The sequence below is a fragment of the Lepus europaeus genome, chromosome 1, assembly GCF_033115175.1.
Source record: "Lepus europaeus isolate LE1 chromosome 1, mLepTim1.pri, whole genome shotgun sequence".
Classification (NCBI taxonomy): domain Eukaryota; kingdom Metazoa; phylum Chordata; class Mammalia; order Lagomorpha; family Leporidae; genus Lepus; species Lepus europaeus.
Genome location: NC_084827.1, coordinates 97,630,696 through 97,647,204, shown reverse-complemented (window position 1 = coordinate 97,647,204; position 16,509 = coordinate 97,630,696). Strand labels below are relative to the sequence as shown.

Below are 16,509 nucleotides of genomic sequence, written 5' to 3'. Positions count from 1 at the left end.
CCTAAGAGTACCATTAACCATTTCATAGAGGAGAGGAAGTGGGGGGGTCTCTGGACCCTTATAGGGACAGTTTGATGGATGTGGCTTAAAGCTGGTCCCAGCCAAGACTGGGAGAAAAGGCCACTTAACTTTTGCAGGTAGCTGGGCTTGTCTGTAGAGAAATTCTGAACAATCATACAATATTAAGTGGGGAAGAGGACCATCAGTACACACAGGTTGGGAGTAGAGCCATTGGTGGTAGAGTAGAGGCTATGGTTACAAAGGAATGAGGCTTAAGTGGGCTAGATACAGAGGACACAGTTGTTATTAGAGAACCTAAGAAAGGTGCTAAGCTACAAATAAGTTTTCTGATTGAGAGGCAAATAGTACATGACAGAAGGGGCTTGATAATAATCAGGTGGGCTTTAAAGCATTGTAAATTATGAGGCTCAGACTCATCTATCTCTTTATATAGCCTACATCCTAAGGGAGGTGTGAACCTCCTTGGGGAAGGCACCCTGTTGACTTCCATTACCTAGCTGGCCTGGGAGGAGAGCTGGCCAGGTAAAGGCAAGTGGCAACTCCAAAAGGAAATATACAGTTCTCCCTGCAGTGTTACTGACCCTATTTGGCCATCTCCTCAGCAGCAGTGGTCACCTTGGAAGCTGGGCTGAGTGAAGGGCTTTTCAGCTTTTAGCCAATAAGATCTGTGGCTCTGACCTGGGGGTCCTTCGATTCCAGGGCAGGTCCATTTCCAGTGATCCAACTCTTGGCTGGCAGAGCTGCCAGGGCTCTTCATAGCTGACTTCTATATACATTCTTTAAAGATCTCTTTGTGTATTTGAAGAGCAGAGTTACAGAGAGAGGGAGAGACACAAAGAGAAAGTGAGATAGAGATAGAGATAGAGAGAGACAGAGATAGAGATAGAGATAGAGATAGAGATAGAGATAGAGATAGAGACAGAGATGATAGAGAGATGGAGATGGAGATAGAGGGATCTTCAATCTCCCTTCTCACTCCCCAGATGGCTGCCTTGGATACAGCTGGACCAGGACAAAGTCAGTAGCCTGGAATTCCATCTGGATCTCCCATGTGGGTGTCATGGGCCCAACTACTTGAGCCATGTCCTGCTGTTTCCTAGGAAGTGCATTAGTAGGAAGCTTGATTTGGGAGCAGACCCAGGACTTGAAGCCAAGCACTCAGATGTATGATGTGGGCATCTCAAGATGTATCTTAGCCCTTAAAGTAAAGGCCCACTCTCCAACTTCACTTAAAACTGTTAAGCTGTGTAATATTTTCTAGTCGCTCCTTCCAACATGCTTCATATGCGTCTGCAGGTGTGAATTTCAAAACTAAATGCTGCACTGCCAATTGTCTGCCCTTTAGAGAGAAAAACAGACTGCTTCATCTGGACATCTGCGCATGTAGTCCAATGACTTTATTGCCTTTTACAGTGTGATTTAGACAGAGTCACCAACCACAGCCCTCAGACCTCATTCTGGAATCTGCACCTTTCTATCTGAATTGCTGGATTTTGTCTTTCCCCTTTGGACATATTGTTGTAGAAATACCCTTGTTGATCTCTCTTTGGTCACTCTCTATTGTTCCTCTTGGAAAATGACAGTTTAAATTTCAACCCTGTTCTTAAAAGTTCTGAGTCCTTGCTCTGAAAATTGTTGTCATTATTAGGCTATTTCTTTTTCATTTAAATGTTGATAAAAACATCAGCTCTGCTGGATCCTGGAGCAGTGCTTGTTTTTTTCCTCTCTGAGGTAGTCCACTGAAATCTCTAAAATCAGACTTCTATCCATTTCCAACACAGTAAAGACCTTGTGCCTCCAATTGTGATGAGCAGACCTGTGGCTCTTGCACATTTAGAATCACCTGGGAGCTTCTTAGAAGCATGGCCAGAGCCTTGGCTCCACCCCAGTCTTACTGAATCTGATTCTGCTCTTCTACAGAATTTCTGGGGGATTCATATATACTTTCTAGTTTTTAAGAAAATTTTTTCTTTAATAAATATAAATTTTGAAAGTATAACTTTTGGATTGTAGCGGTTTTCCCCACCCATACCTACCATCCCACCCACAAACCATCCAATCTCCTACTCCTTCTCCCATCCCATTCTTCATTAAAATCCATTTTTAATTATCTTTATATACAGAAGATCAACTTGGTATATACGAAGTAAAGATTTCAACAGTTTGCACCCACATGGACACACAAAGTATAAAATAATCTTTGAAGACCATTTTAACCATTAATTCTCATGGTACAACACATTAAGGACAGAGATTGTACATGGGGAGTAAGTGCACAGTGACTCCTGTGTTGATTAAACAATTGAAATTCTTATATATGACATCAGTAATCACCCAAGGCTCTTGTCATGAGCTGCCAAGGCTATGGAAGCCTCTTGGGTTCACAAACTCTGACCTTATTTAGACAAAGCCATAATCAAAGTGGAAGTTCTCTCCTCCCTTCAGAGAAAGGTACCTCCTTCTTTGATGGCCCCTTCTTTCCACTGGGATCTCACTCACAGAGATCTTTAATTTAGGTCACGTTTGCCACAGTGTCTTGGCTTTCTATGCCTGAGAAACTCTCCTGGGCTTTTTAGCCAGATCTGAATGCCTTAAGGCTGATCTTTTTTTTTTTTTTTAAGATTTTATTTATGTATTTGAGAATTAGAGTTAAAGACAGTGAGAAGGAGAGACAGGGAGAAAGGTCTTCCATCTGCTGGTTCACTCCTCAAATGGCTGCAACTGACAGAGCTGTGCCAATCCAAAGCCAGGAGCCAGGAGCTTCCTCCGGTCTCCCATATGGGTGCAGGGGCCCAAGGACTTGGGCCATCTTCTACTGCTTTCCCAGGCCATAGGAGAGAGCTGGATTGGAAGAGAAGCAGCCGGGACTACAACCAGCACCCAAATGGGATGCTGGCACCATAGGCAGAGGATTAACCTACTGCGTCACAGCACTGACCACTTAAGGGCTGATTCTGAGGCCAGAGTGCTATTTAGAGCATTTGCCATTCTATGAGGCTGCTGTGTATCCTGCTTTCCATGTTGGATCATTCTCTCCTTTTTAATTCTATCAATTATTATTAGCAGACACTTGGTCTTTTTATGTGATCCCTTTGACACTTAATCCTATCTTTATGATCAATTATGAACTTAAACTAATCACTTTAATTAGTAAGATGGCATTGATACCTGCCAACTTAATGGGATTTAGAGTCCATGGCATGTTTCTAGCATATATACTTTCTGTTTAAGAAACACTGTAAAAGATGACTTCACAATAGAGCTGGTACTAATTACAAAGTTCTTTAAAAATTGGCCGCAAGTTATCATGGTATGAATCACTCTTCTCAGGAGAGAATCAATGTGTTATTGGACAGCAGCATATTGTATCATAATTAACCACTTAATTTGCTTATTACTGTTATATATCAAATTGTCATAAACATATATTTTCACAAAATTGACATTACTTGCACTACTACTCACATAGTTTGGATTACATGTTAGTTAAAAAAATGATAGATTCGTTTAATATGTTCATTCTGTATGCATGTGCTGAAACATTGCACCATTCCTCATAAAGGTGAACAAGCATTACATAGAAAGCAAGAATTTTAAAAAATAAAATATGGGACATCATTGTGGCACAGTGGATTAAGATGTTTCCTAAAATACTTGCATCCCGTATGAGCATTGGTTGAAGTACCAGCTGCTCAATTTCTGATCCAGCTCCCTGCTATTGTGCCTAGGAAAGCAGTAGAAAATGACCCCAGTGCTTGGAATCTTTCTATCCATTTGGGAGACCAGGATGGAGTTCCAGGCCTGACCCACTCCTGGTTGTTGCAGCCATTTGAGGAAAAAAACAATGGATGAAACATACATCTGTCTCTCCCTCTCTTTCTGTCTTTCAAATGAATAAAATAAATCTTAAAAAAAGAAATAAAAACAATTAAAAATCATCTATTACTAGATACAATATTTATAGCCTGGACATCATACAGATCTTAATATGTTAAGATGCTCTTAAAAATAGATGTTTGCCAACAGATTCTCTACACTGGGATCCTTTCCTATTTTGTATGTCTGTTATTAAACATTGTACTCAGTTCTAGAACTATTCCTTATTATAATGGACATTTTTGTTAACAGTATTCTGAAATGTAGAAGTCCTTTGAATGGACAGAAATAAAATCCATATGTTCTTTCTCCTACCTACACACACAATAATTAAAATATCAGTATGACAAATTATAGAGCAACAAAATAATTTGTCATCTAAATGTGCTAATTTCAATATATAGGTGATTAGGCATTGGCCAACATTAAGTAAATAGTAGTATGTTTGTACTCAATGGTGGAATCCCCATGAATGTGACAGTTCTAATGGAGATGGCTACAGGTACTTTGATCAGGCTGATCAAATACTACAAGCATCATTGCCACTGGTGATTTTAGTAAATGATACACAACTTCTCCAGACAATGTTTCAAACAAAGCAACATGATCTCCTTGTGCTGTTTGTCGCCTTGGGGAAATTTGAAGAATTGTAAAGATTGTACACAAAATTTCCATATACCTCCTCATCAATTTTCCATATTATTAGTATTTTACATGTGTATGGTACTTTTAAATTAATAAACCAATATTGCTACATCATTATTAAAGCTGTATTTTATTTAAATTTCCTGACTTTTTATCTATTGCCTTTTTCTGTTCTAGGATGCCTTGTAGGGTACACATTACATTCAATCCCAACTCCCTTGGCTCCTGTTGACTGTGACAGTTTCTCAGATATTTTCTTTGATAACCTTGAAAGTTTTGTGTTTTGTCAGTTTTGTAGAATATCTCTGATCTAGAATTATTCTGAGTTGTTAAAAGTATTTTTTTTATTTGAAAAAGTGTCAGAGAGAGACAGACAGATAAACACATAATGAGAAAGAGATTTCCCATCCAGTGTTTCACTCCCCAAATGGCTGCAATAGTCAAGGCTGGTCCAGGCCAAAGCCAGAAACCAGGTAATCAACCTGGGACTACTATGTGGAAGGAAGGAGCACAAATACTTGGGCCATCGTTTGCTGCCTTCCCATGCACATTAGTAGTAGCTCCATTGGAAGCAGAGCAACCAGGACTCCAATTGGTACTCTGTTATGGGATGCCAGTATCGCAGAGGTTTATTAACCTGCTGTGCCACAGTACTGGCTCCTGTCTGATATTTTTTCTCATAATTTTTCAAGTTTATTGACCTTTGGGAGAGGACAACATATGATATCAAATGTACATCTTCTCACATGAACACTGTTGATATTGACCTTGATCACTAGGCTGAGAGAGAATTTGAGAAGTTTCTGCATCATAAAATTTCTCATCCCCGCAACCGCCTCTCCACATTGTGTTCTTTGGAAGGAAGTCACTATGCACAACCCACATTTAAAGAATGCAGATGTGTGCCCCCCTTCATTAAGGGTGAAGCATTATATAAACTATTTGAAGTCCTTCTCCATGGGAGATTTCTATTTTCTCCCCCACTTATTTAACTATTCATCACTTAATTATACCAGTATGGAATCATAGATATTAATTTTATATTTTGGATTATAATCCAATACCAGTTTATTTTGCTACTCAAATTACTCCATCTTTAGTCATTGAGAGATCCTTCAGTTGGTTCTTGTGCCACTTTGTCACACCCTCAGTAGGATTTAGCTTTTTCTTTTTGAACACTTCCTTATTTTTGCCACTGATCCAGGCTCATCTTGTATACTTTCTGGCCAATTCTAGGGTCAATCATTTCTCTGATGCGCTCTTGTTTTTTTATGTGGAGAGTGGTATTAGAAATCTGTATTATGGGCCTAGGGGTACCATTGCTTGTAGGCTCCCTGAATTGACAAACCAATACATATATTATGTACACTTATGTATACACACACATACAATCATCCACATCTATATTATGCTGCAGAATAGTTCATATTGATGTCTCCAACTCTACTCCATTACTACCTTCCATGAACTTCATACTGGCTTCATTCATTTGCTTTCCTGTGCATTCCCACTCCAACAGTGCAAAGCCTGACTCTAACAATCCATTATCAATTTATTTAATTATTGTTTCAGTACAAATGTATAGTAGTATTGGAATTGTTAACATGTATTCCGGTGGAAATCAATTGTATCAACTGCACAAGAGTTCTCACATGCAATTCCTCTTGCTTTTAGTCTTACAGACTCCAGTCATTTCCAAACTTATATAGATTGGCACTTTTTTTGCCCATACTTTATCCTGAGGTTGTTTCATATACTTATAAAACAGTTATATTCTTTCTCATATTTCTCCCTACATTTTCTAAACCATCTAACTTTTTTTCATAATGTGACCACATTTTCTAAATGGTCTCTCCCTTCTGAGGATCATTGACCTGCTAGAAAACCAATATGTACAGTATAAATAAAACTCCCTTTTAGAAAGCACAGGCAAAATCTGCACAACTTGGTTGCTTCCTCAGTTTTCACTAAAAGTGTGTAAAGACAAAATTTTATATATGACTGTGATGCTCTACACCCTGTTCCCTGGCAGACCCTCCTATGACTCTAGGAACATCTGGGAAATTTAGACTCAACTGAGGTTGAGTGTCCAACATATAGGAAAGGGAATAGGATGAAATATGATAAATATATTTTAAAAATACTTTTAAAGGTTGTGTTATACACATTTTATGTTGTGGGATAAATATACCAAATCAATAAGAAGGGGGGACAGTAAATTTTGAGGCTCAGTGAAAGAAGAAGAACTTCAAACTAAGGACTAAAGGATATTTTATCTCCATAAAAGGAAGTATGTTTGAAGCTTTTTAAAAAATTATTTTCATTCTACTTCATAGCCACAGCCCCTATCTTAACAAGTACTGACAGCAGTGACTGCTGAAGGCAAGCATTTTAACACTGAATTTGAGAAATTTCAAGTGTAATTTCAGCATTAAGGAGTTCATGCTGACAGATAAGGATAATGCAGTTATCAGAGTACAATTCTTAGAATACAATGTTTTCCAATCCTGCTTTATCTCCTGATATCTTATAATATTGAATACATAGATCTCTGTATTATTTTGTCTAATGTACTAGTTCATTTGGGTATATTGCTATTCATTGTGTAATCACACAGAAACACACTGTTCTACTATCACACCTATAAACTACTCTCTAATGTATGCCCAACTTGCAGACTCCTTGGTTTTCTCCAGAACTATAGACCCAAAGAGAATTTACACTTACATATCTCAGGTTTCCTTATTATGTTCAAAAACTGGGCACATCAGCTTCTTCTCTTAGACCTCATAAATTTATATGGCACTTACTTCTCAGAACTTACCCTTCTATGTTTTTTGACTCAAATACTAAAGATGACAACTAAGGTTCATTCATAATTCTTTTCTTCTCAATCTGTTTTACCTACTAAATTAAAATTCTAGTTGAATTTATCTCTTAATAAATATCATATCTGATTTTTACAATCCATGAACACTAACTTCTTTCCTTCAGCCCTGCATCATATATAGTAATGAGTTAAGTGCTTGTAAGGGGTTTTTCCTGGCTAACTTTAAATTGCATTCCATGTTAAAATGACCTATGAAATTCAGTGATATTCAGTTCAGCTATTCAATACATGAAGTATCTGTTTACCTGTCCTTCAACAAGACATATATATTGTCATGACTTTAACCAGATTGTGCATGGTACTTGAAAATTTTTCTAATCTGCCTCATAATTTCCTGTTCATCCATCTATCTTAACTGGGAGAGTTAACTATTCTATAATCATTATATTATTAGCCATTGGCATAATAATGTGTGTAGCAAAACAAACAAACAAACAAACAAACAAAAAAACCCACAAAACCTTGGTGGCAACAACAGCCAAATAGAGCAGCTAAATGGCTCTGTTGACCTTGGCTAGATTTGCTGTATGTATGTATCTGAATGTCAGCTGGTAGTTAAAAGATTGGGTTCATCCTGAAAGACGAATGCAATTCAGCTTAGCTGCATCTTGCTCATCCTGCAGACGGCCACATCCTCAGGGTAACAGCAGAATAACATATCCTTCTATTCTTACTATATAATCTTTATCATGAATCCCATGTTATGTTACACTAAAATATCCACTCATACTTTCAGGAAAAATAGTGTGAATATGTATATATACAATATTTATACATAAAGCAAATATGGTGACATGTTACACTGGTCTTTTAAATTTTCTGTATTATTTCAAATATTTTAAATTAACATTTTAAAAGGCAAAAAAGGATATAATAGCAGAGGTATAAATAAAGATGAATAAAAATATCTATAACTTCCTGAGACCTAGGTTCAGAAATGGTACACTGTACTTCTACTTTATTCAATTAGACAGACAAGTCACATTACATTAGGAAATGTATGGCACCTTCTGGAGAAAAACTCCCGAGTCATAGGGATTCAGGGAAAGCTGAAGAATTGAAGCTGTTAATAAAATCATTATATTATAACTGTACTACAGCACTTTTCATATTAATGAAAATTATTTTATATGTGTTCTTTTTATATCTTTTTTGAACATAAAAACCATGTCCTAGTCATCTTACAGCCACAGAAATATACATCTAATGGTTCTTAGTAAGCATCAATTAACTAATAGGTTATCATAGAGTTGTTAAAAACTATTATATATTGGTACATACATGACATGTATTAAATATTACATATTATATTTAAGAAAAATATATGTATATATTTATTTTTGAAAATCATATACATCTTCACATAATTTTTCCCCCAGAAAAGTATTATCTAAGTAATACAAAATTCATGTATTTCATAAATACAACTTTAGGAATACAGTGATTCTTCCCACCATACCCACCCTTGTACCTCTCTTTCTCCTCCTTCTTCTATTCCCATCCTTACTATTTACTAAGATCTATTTTCAATTAACTTTATACCCATATGATTAACTCTCTACTAAGTACATAGTTCAACAAATTGTATGAAAAAAAAGTCCTCAACAGCCAAGAAATTGGCTTTTCAACAACATTGCATCTTGAAGTGTTAATTTAAATTCTATAGATTACATTTTAGGTGCTCTATTAGTTATCTCAAATCAGTAAGAACATATGTTATTTGTCCTTTTGGGACTGGCTTATTTCACTAAGTATGATATTTTCCAGATTCATCCATTTTGTTGCAAATGAATAGATTTCATTTTATTTTTACCTATGTGCAATATTCCATGGTGTACATACCCCATAATTTTCTTATCCAGCTTTCAGTTGATGGTATTTGGGTTGATTCCATAGCTTAGCTATTGTGAATTGAGCTGCAATAAACATGAGGGTACAGATAACTCTTTCATAAGGTGATTTCATTTCCCTTGAGTAAATTCCCAGGAGTAGGATGGCTGGGTCATATAGTATGTCTGTATTCAGACTTCTGAAATGTCTCCATACTGTCTTACACAATGGCTGTAACAGTTCACATTCCCAACAACAGTGGATTAAGGTCATCAACAATGGGCTACAGTGCTGGACAGATACAGTTCAAAATTGAGCAGATCCTAATGGTTTCTACCTGGAGGCCAAGTTCCTCTAGATACTCTCCAGAGTGGTTCAGCATCAGGTAGAAACCTGAATCCTGGTGAGACAGGCTTTCTTTTGTGTGTATCACTACCCATTTCTCTCAGGCCTAGTTTCAACCCCCAGAGATTACACAGAGCCTAGCTACTGTGAGACCAGGTGTAATGCATCTAGTACCTGCCTGTGTACCTAAGAGTCTGCTCTATCATCTGTATTATAACCTCAGACAGATAAAAGAGCAATCACAGGACTACTTTAGGACTCAATTCCATGCTGGTGAGACAGCATTGAACAGATTTGAGCAGTTTTTATGCCAGTCTAGTAATTTCAGTCAAAGCCTCTGATCCTGCTTCAGTGACAAGTGGAGTTCTGTGTTCTCACTTGATCAGTGTTATACCTCAGTCAGCATCACAGTGCTTGTAGGAGCAGCACTGGACAGTGAGTACACTTGAGCAGCTGACAGAGCATAGTGTGGAGGGCTATAGTCTTACTCAGAAAGCACTAGTCTAAATGGACTGTGGTCTCAAGGTGTGATCTAGCATCATGGCGCTGGTAGACACAGAACAAAATTTCTGAGCCTGCCATAGGCCCAGACAAGACTTTTAGGGACAGCATGTACTTTTTTAGGTATATGCCCAGTTCATCCAGAACAACACATCAACTGATGATTTGGGTCAAGTTTGAACTTGGGTAGTATTCTAAGAATGAATGGAAAATAATAGAAAGATCCAACCTGGGCAAATTATCTGCTGTGCTATCTAGTGCTTAAATAGCAGAAGAATACATACACCAAGAGAAAACGGACAACTGCTTAGAATTTCTAGGGCAACCATAAATGAATCAAGTTATTATAACCAAGCATTCAAGGCACACTTGCTTTCAACAAGCATCAAGAACAATCAGGGAATGATGACCACACCAAAAGGACAAACTGAGGTGCCAGAAACCAACTATCTAGGAATTCATATTTTCAAATGCTCAGATAAAGATTTCAAATTAGCTAATAAAAGGAAATTCAATGCACTTCAAGTGAATAATTTAATATTCTAATAGAAACAATGGATATAGAGATGGAAGTAATTAAAAACAAATTCTTTACCTGAAAATTATACTAAATGAAATTAAAAACTTGTTAAAAGTCATCAGTAGCAGAAGATATCAAACAGAAGAAAGAATCAGTGACCCTGAAGATGCTGTTTAAAAGTACACAGCTGGAGGATCAAAAGATGAAGAAGAATGAAGAAAGCTTACAAGAACTTTGAGACGACTCAGAAAGAGCAAATATTCAGGTTATTGGAGTTCAAGAGGTATGTAGAAACGACAAAGGCATAGAAAGCATATTTAAAGAGATAATGAGAGAACCTTTACAAAACCTAAAGGAAGATGTATCTATCCAAGTACTCGAAGGTCAAATTCATATTCAATGCAACCAAATCTACCCAAGACGCTTTAATTAAGCTCTCCAAGATTAAAGATAAAGAGAGTATGTTCATGACTTCAAAAGAAAAGAAGCAAATAACACTTATACAAGTCAGAAGACACTTGGAATGAGATGCACACAGTACTGAAGGAAAAAATTTCCAGTCAAGGGTACTGTTATCTATCAGCACTATCCTTCAAATATGAGGGTGAGAGAAAGACATAACTAGACAAAAGTTGAAAGAATTTTTCACTGTTAGAACTGTGTTAAAGGAAATGCTAAAGGCATTTCTTCAAATTGAGTGAAAGAGATGCTACTAAGTTTGAAGTAAATATTAGAATGTAGAAAATTCACTGGTAAGAGTAACTATACAAATGCAGAATGCTCTAATATTGTGAATATGGTATTACAAACCACTCATATCTTAAGTTTGAAGACAAAAAATTAAAATTTGACATTAAGATGCTATGAGGTAGGCAATATAAGAAGAGATAAAATGGAAAATTAAGAACTCAAAATATGGGGCCATCATTGTGGTATAGTGGGCAAAGCTGCTGCCTGTGATGCCAGTTCCCACATGGGTGCCATTAGGTGTCCTGGCTGCTCTACTTCCAATCTGGGTCCCTGCTAATGACTGGATCCCTGCTAATGACAGAATATTGCCCAAACATTGGCTCATGCATCCATGTGGGAGATGAGATAAAGTTTCTGGCTCCTGGCTTTGGCCTGGCCCAGTGGCCATTTTGGTCATCTGGGGAGTAAACCAGCCCATGGAAGAAATCTCTCTCTTTCTCTCTCTCTCTCTCTCGTTCTACTCTCTTTAACTCCAATGTAAAAACAAATAAATAAATCTTAAAAAAAAGTGAGGTGGAATGGAGCATAAATGTAGAGTTACTTAGTATTATTTCTTGAATTTTTGTTTTTAGTTATATTTTCCCTATGCTTATAATCAACATTAAGTTCTTATCATTTCAGAATAGTCTGCAATGAAGTTTTGTGAGCCTGTGGTATCTACAAAGCAAAAATCGACAACAGACTTACCATAAAAGAAAGGAATCAAACACAACTACTAGATAAAATCATCTAATCACAAATTAATATTGGATGAGAGGGAGAAATAAAGAAATTAGAAGAAAAATACAAAACAAGAGTGACAATAGTACGACTTACCTATCAAGAAATACCCTAAATGTAAATAGACTGAACTCTCTAATTAAAAGATACAGAGTGACTAAACGAACTACATGAATTTTTTTAAACAGACAGAACTATATTTGCTTACAAAAAAATCATTTCAGTTCTAATATACTTCTAATATACAAATATACTGAAAGAGGAAGGATTAAGTAAGATAAACCAAAGGGAATCCAAAAGAAAGCAGGAATAGCCATACTTCTAACCAGGTAAGTCATATTTTAAATCAAAAGCAGTGAACAGAGATCAGGAAGATCATTATATAATGAAAAAGCATCCAATCGAGAAAAACAAAATAACATTCGTAAATATATGTGTACTTGATATGGGAGCCAACAAAAAAAAAAAAAGTAAATTTTAATAGACCAAAGGAGAGATAGGCTCTTCATTGAGATAAATATTGATAAGATACTTTAATCCCCAATTTCAAAAGTGGACAGATCATTGTGATAGAAATTCAACAAAGAAACAGCAGTTAAATTGCACTGTAGATCAATCAGACTTAAGATACATCTACAAAACATTCCAATCAATAGCTGCAGAATACATGTCCTTCTAACAGCACATGGAACATTCTCTAGAACAGATCCTATAGTAAGCCACAAAACTAGTCTCAAGACTTAGCCACAATCCTTCTTCAATAATTTTAGAAAATAAGAGGGGGGATTCTTCCAAACTCATTCCTTGAGGCCAGCATTGCCTTGATAACAAAACCAAAGACGCAACACACACACACACAAGGCCAATACGCTAGAAAAATAGAGATGAATAAATGTTCAACAGAATGCTAGCAAATTAAATTCAACAACACACTAAAAAGGTTATTCATTATGATCTCGCTGTACTCATGCCAAGGATGTAAAATATTCAAGTAATGAACATGATACATTGTATCAGTCAAATAAGGAAAAACATTTATATGATAATTTCAATACATGCAGGAAAGGCATCTGATAAAATTCAATATCCTTCATATTAAAAGCTTTGACCAGGGGCCAGGGATGTGCCATAATGGGTAAAGTCATCCATAGCACCAGCATCCCACATGGGCACCTGTTTGAGTCCTGGGTTGCTTCATTTCCAGTCCAGCTCTTTGCTAATATGCGTGAGAAAGCAGCAGAAAATGGCCTAAATGCTTGGGCCCTTACACCTATATAGGAGACCCAGAAGAAGCTTCTGTCTCATGGCTTCTGCCTGGCTAACCTTGGCTTTTGAAGCCATTTTGGGTGTCAATCAGCAGATGGGATCTCTCTCTCTCTCTCTCTCTCTCTCTCTCTCTAACTCTGCTTTTCAAATAAATCTTAAAAAATTCTAGTAAATCAAGGATAGAAAGAACATATCTCAACATAATAAAGTCCATGTATAACAAGCCAACAGCTAACATCATATTGAACTGGGAAAGCTGAAGGCTTTCTCTCTAACATCTGGAATCAGACAAGGATGCTGACTTTCACTACTTTCATTCAACATAGTACTAGAAGTCCTAGTCAGATAAGTTAGTCAAGAGAAAGAAAGAAAGAGCATCCAACTCAGAAAGGAGGCAGAAAAATTTTCAGTTTGAAGATGACACAATCTTATATATGGGAAAGTCCCAAAGATTCTGCCAGAAAGATTGTATAATCTACAAAAAAATGTGCAAATTAGCAGGATATGAAGTCAATGTACAAACACTAGTAATTTCAGTATACATTAAGAGTCAATTATCTGGGGCCTGCGCTGTGGTGCAGTGGGTTAATGCCCTGGCTTGAAGTGCCAGCATCCCCAATATAGGTGCCAGTTCGAGTCCTGGCTGCTCCTCTTCCGATCCAACTCTCTGCTATGGCCTGGGAAAGCAGTAGATGATGGCCCAAGTCCTTGGGCCCCTACACCCATGTGGGAGACCTGGAAGAAGCTCCTGGCTCCTGGCTTTGGATCGGCGCAGCTCCAGTGGTTGCGGCCAATTGAAGAGTAAACCATCAGATAGAAGATCTCTCTCTCTCTCTCTCTCTCTCTCTCTGCCCCTCTCCTCATTCTGTGTAACCCTGACTTTCAAATAAATAAATAAATCTCTAAAAAAAAAAGTCCCTCCCGAGCGAGATGGAGACTCTTGGGAGGTTGAGTGTCCTTTGTGGTGCCCAAGAAAGTCAAGCTGTGTTCCTCCGAAGCCTGGTGGTGAGACCCACTCACGTCTCAGCATTTCTCCAGGACCAGCCTTCCCCAGGATGGTGTGGAGTGCAGCATATTTCCCTGTCACCAAGTCGCCACTCTGGTTTTAAGGCTGCATCCTTCCACTGGACTGGCGAGAGAGTTGTCAGTGTTTTGCTCCTGGGCTTGCTTCCAGCTGCTTATTTGAATCCATGCTCTGCAATGGACTACTCCTTGGCAGCAGTTCTGACTCTTCATAGTCACTGGGGCCTTGGACAAGTTGTTACTATGTGCATGGGATGCTCTACAAAAAGCTGCCAAGGCAGGCTTTTTGGCACTCTTGGCTTTAACCTTTGCTGGCCTTTGTTATTTCAACTATCATGATGTGGGCATCTGCAAAGCTGTTGCCATGCTGTGGAAGTTCTGACTTTCCTGAGTTTATGCCTTAAGAATTGATTTTATGCCTCTGTCCTGTCATGCATTCAACTCACCAAAAGGAGGAAGTAACAGATTAAGGCCATGGGTGTACAGACTTGTCCCAATCACATGGTTATTTTCAGAATTTAATCACTGAGAAAAAGATGTGAGAATTGCTAGCTAATAAGTTGCGAGACTGAGTTCTGCATTCTGGTAAGTTGTTGCCCAGTTTCTCATGAAACTCGCAGTGTAACTAAGAATTGTCTATGAGCATTTACCTTTTAATTTCTCAGTCTCTTAAAGGGAACTGAGCTTTACTACTATCAGTACAAGATCAGACTCTTACATAGGTGTCCTAGGAATAAAGGACAAAGGGAAAGACTTAATTCATGAGTAAAGACTGTGGAAAATTAGTGCTGAATATTTGCAAACCTCCCTCTCTGTTCAGATGATAGCAGCTCCTGATGGTTACATGTCCCCAGGGAAACCTTGAAATTAGGAAATGCTGATAATGCACATTACAGATTTCTAAATCCTACAAAGAAAAGCTTAGAAAACTTCATCTAAATAAGTTCCACTTGGAAAGAGGTCCTCCTGGTAGGTGGATTAAAATACTTCAAATTCCAAACTGAGACTTAATGCTCAAATGTTTGACTTGCCCTAAAATAATCTGTGCATAAATATAAAACTGTAAGTAATTGTTATTTCCCACTGTGTCAATCTTGAGAAAATGCATTCATTGAAAATAATTTTTTAAAATAAAATGTATAATAAAAATGTGTTCTACCTTTTCAAAATAAATAAATAAACGTAAAAAAGTCAATTATCTGGGCAATGTTTTGAAGTAATGAATTCTGAGGATTTGTGGGAGGAAGACATAGATTTTAAGAAGTTTGCAATGATGCCCATGATTGACCTTGGACTAATAAGAGTTTTGACTAATAGAGTTAAAACTCTGAAATGGACGATTACCAGAGAGAAGTTTGTGATCCCACCAAACAAGGATTTCAGTGTAGATGTTATCTTGATCAAATGAGTCCTAAAGGAATAAGCTGACAGTAGAACATACCACTGTCATTCCATATCTGGATGTTGCCGTTTACATTGCTTTGTTGAGCCTACATTGTCCTAGCAGGTTTATGTTGAACATTTGTGTTTAATGTTCAAGTCAGTGTCAGAGGCTATGGATACTGAAAACTGACTTCCTGTTTTCACCTGACTTCTTCCATGGCTCTACTTCCTTGTCCTGATTCATAAGCAAAACCTGAAAAATCTATGAAAAGAAATGTTTTGTGTTTTATCTAAAAATAATACAGAAAATATCGCTGTTATTTTTGGTAAAGAAAATAAATTCTGTATAGTTTATTTCAACATAAATAAAATGTGAATTTTTTCAAAAAAAGTCAAAAAATAAAAGAAGCAAAAAAGCAATCACATGTCCAATAGCTACAAAAAATATGAAAGAGTAAATTTAAATAAATAAATTAAAATAAATGAAAGAGGTGAAATAAATATGCAATGGAAACTATAAATAATTGAAAAAAAAAACTAAAGAGGACATAAAGAAATGGAAAACACCCTATGTTCCTGGATTAGAAGAATCAGTATCATTAAATGTGCAAACTACCCAAAATAATTTACAGAGTCAATGCAATCTCTTGTCAAAATCTCATTCATATTTTTCAAAAGACTAAAAAAAACTACTAAAATTTTACTGGTACCACAAAAGATCTCAAATGCCCTAAATAAT

General features: G+C 37.0%; 1 pseudogene; it reads left to right on the top strand.

Annotated features, from left to right (window-relative positions):
* The first annotated feature begins 14,294 nt into the window (after positions 1 to 14,294).
* LOC133766035 (succinate dehydrogenase [ubiquinone] cytochrome b small subunit, mitochondrial-like) lies at positions 14,295 to 14,692 on the top strand (annotated as a pseudogene).
* The last annotated feature ends 1,817 nt before the right edge of the window (positions 14,693 to 16,509 follow it).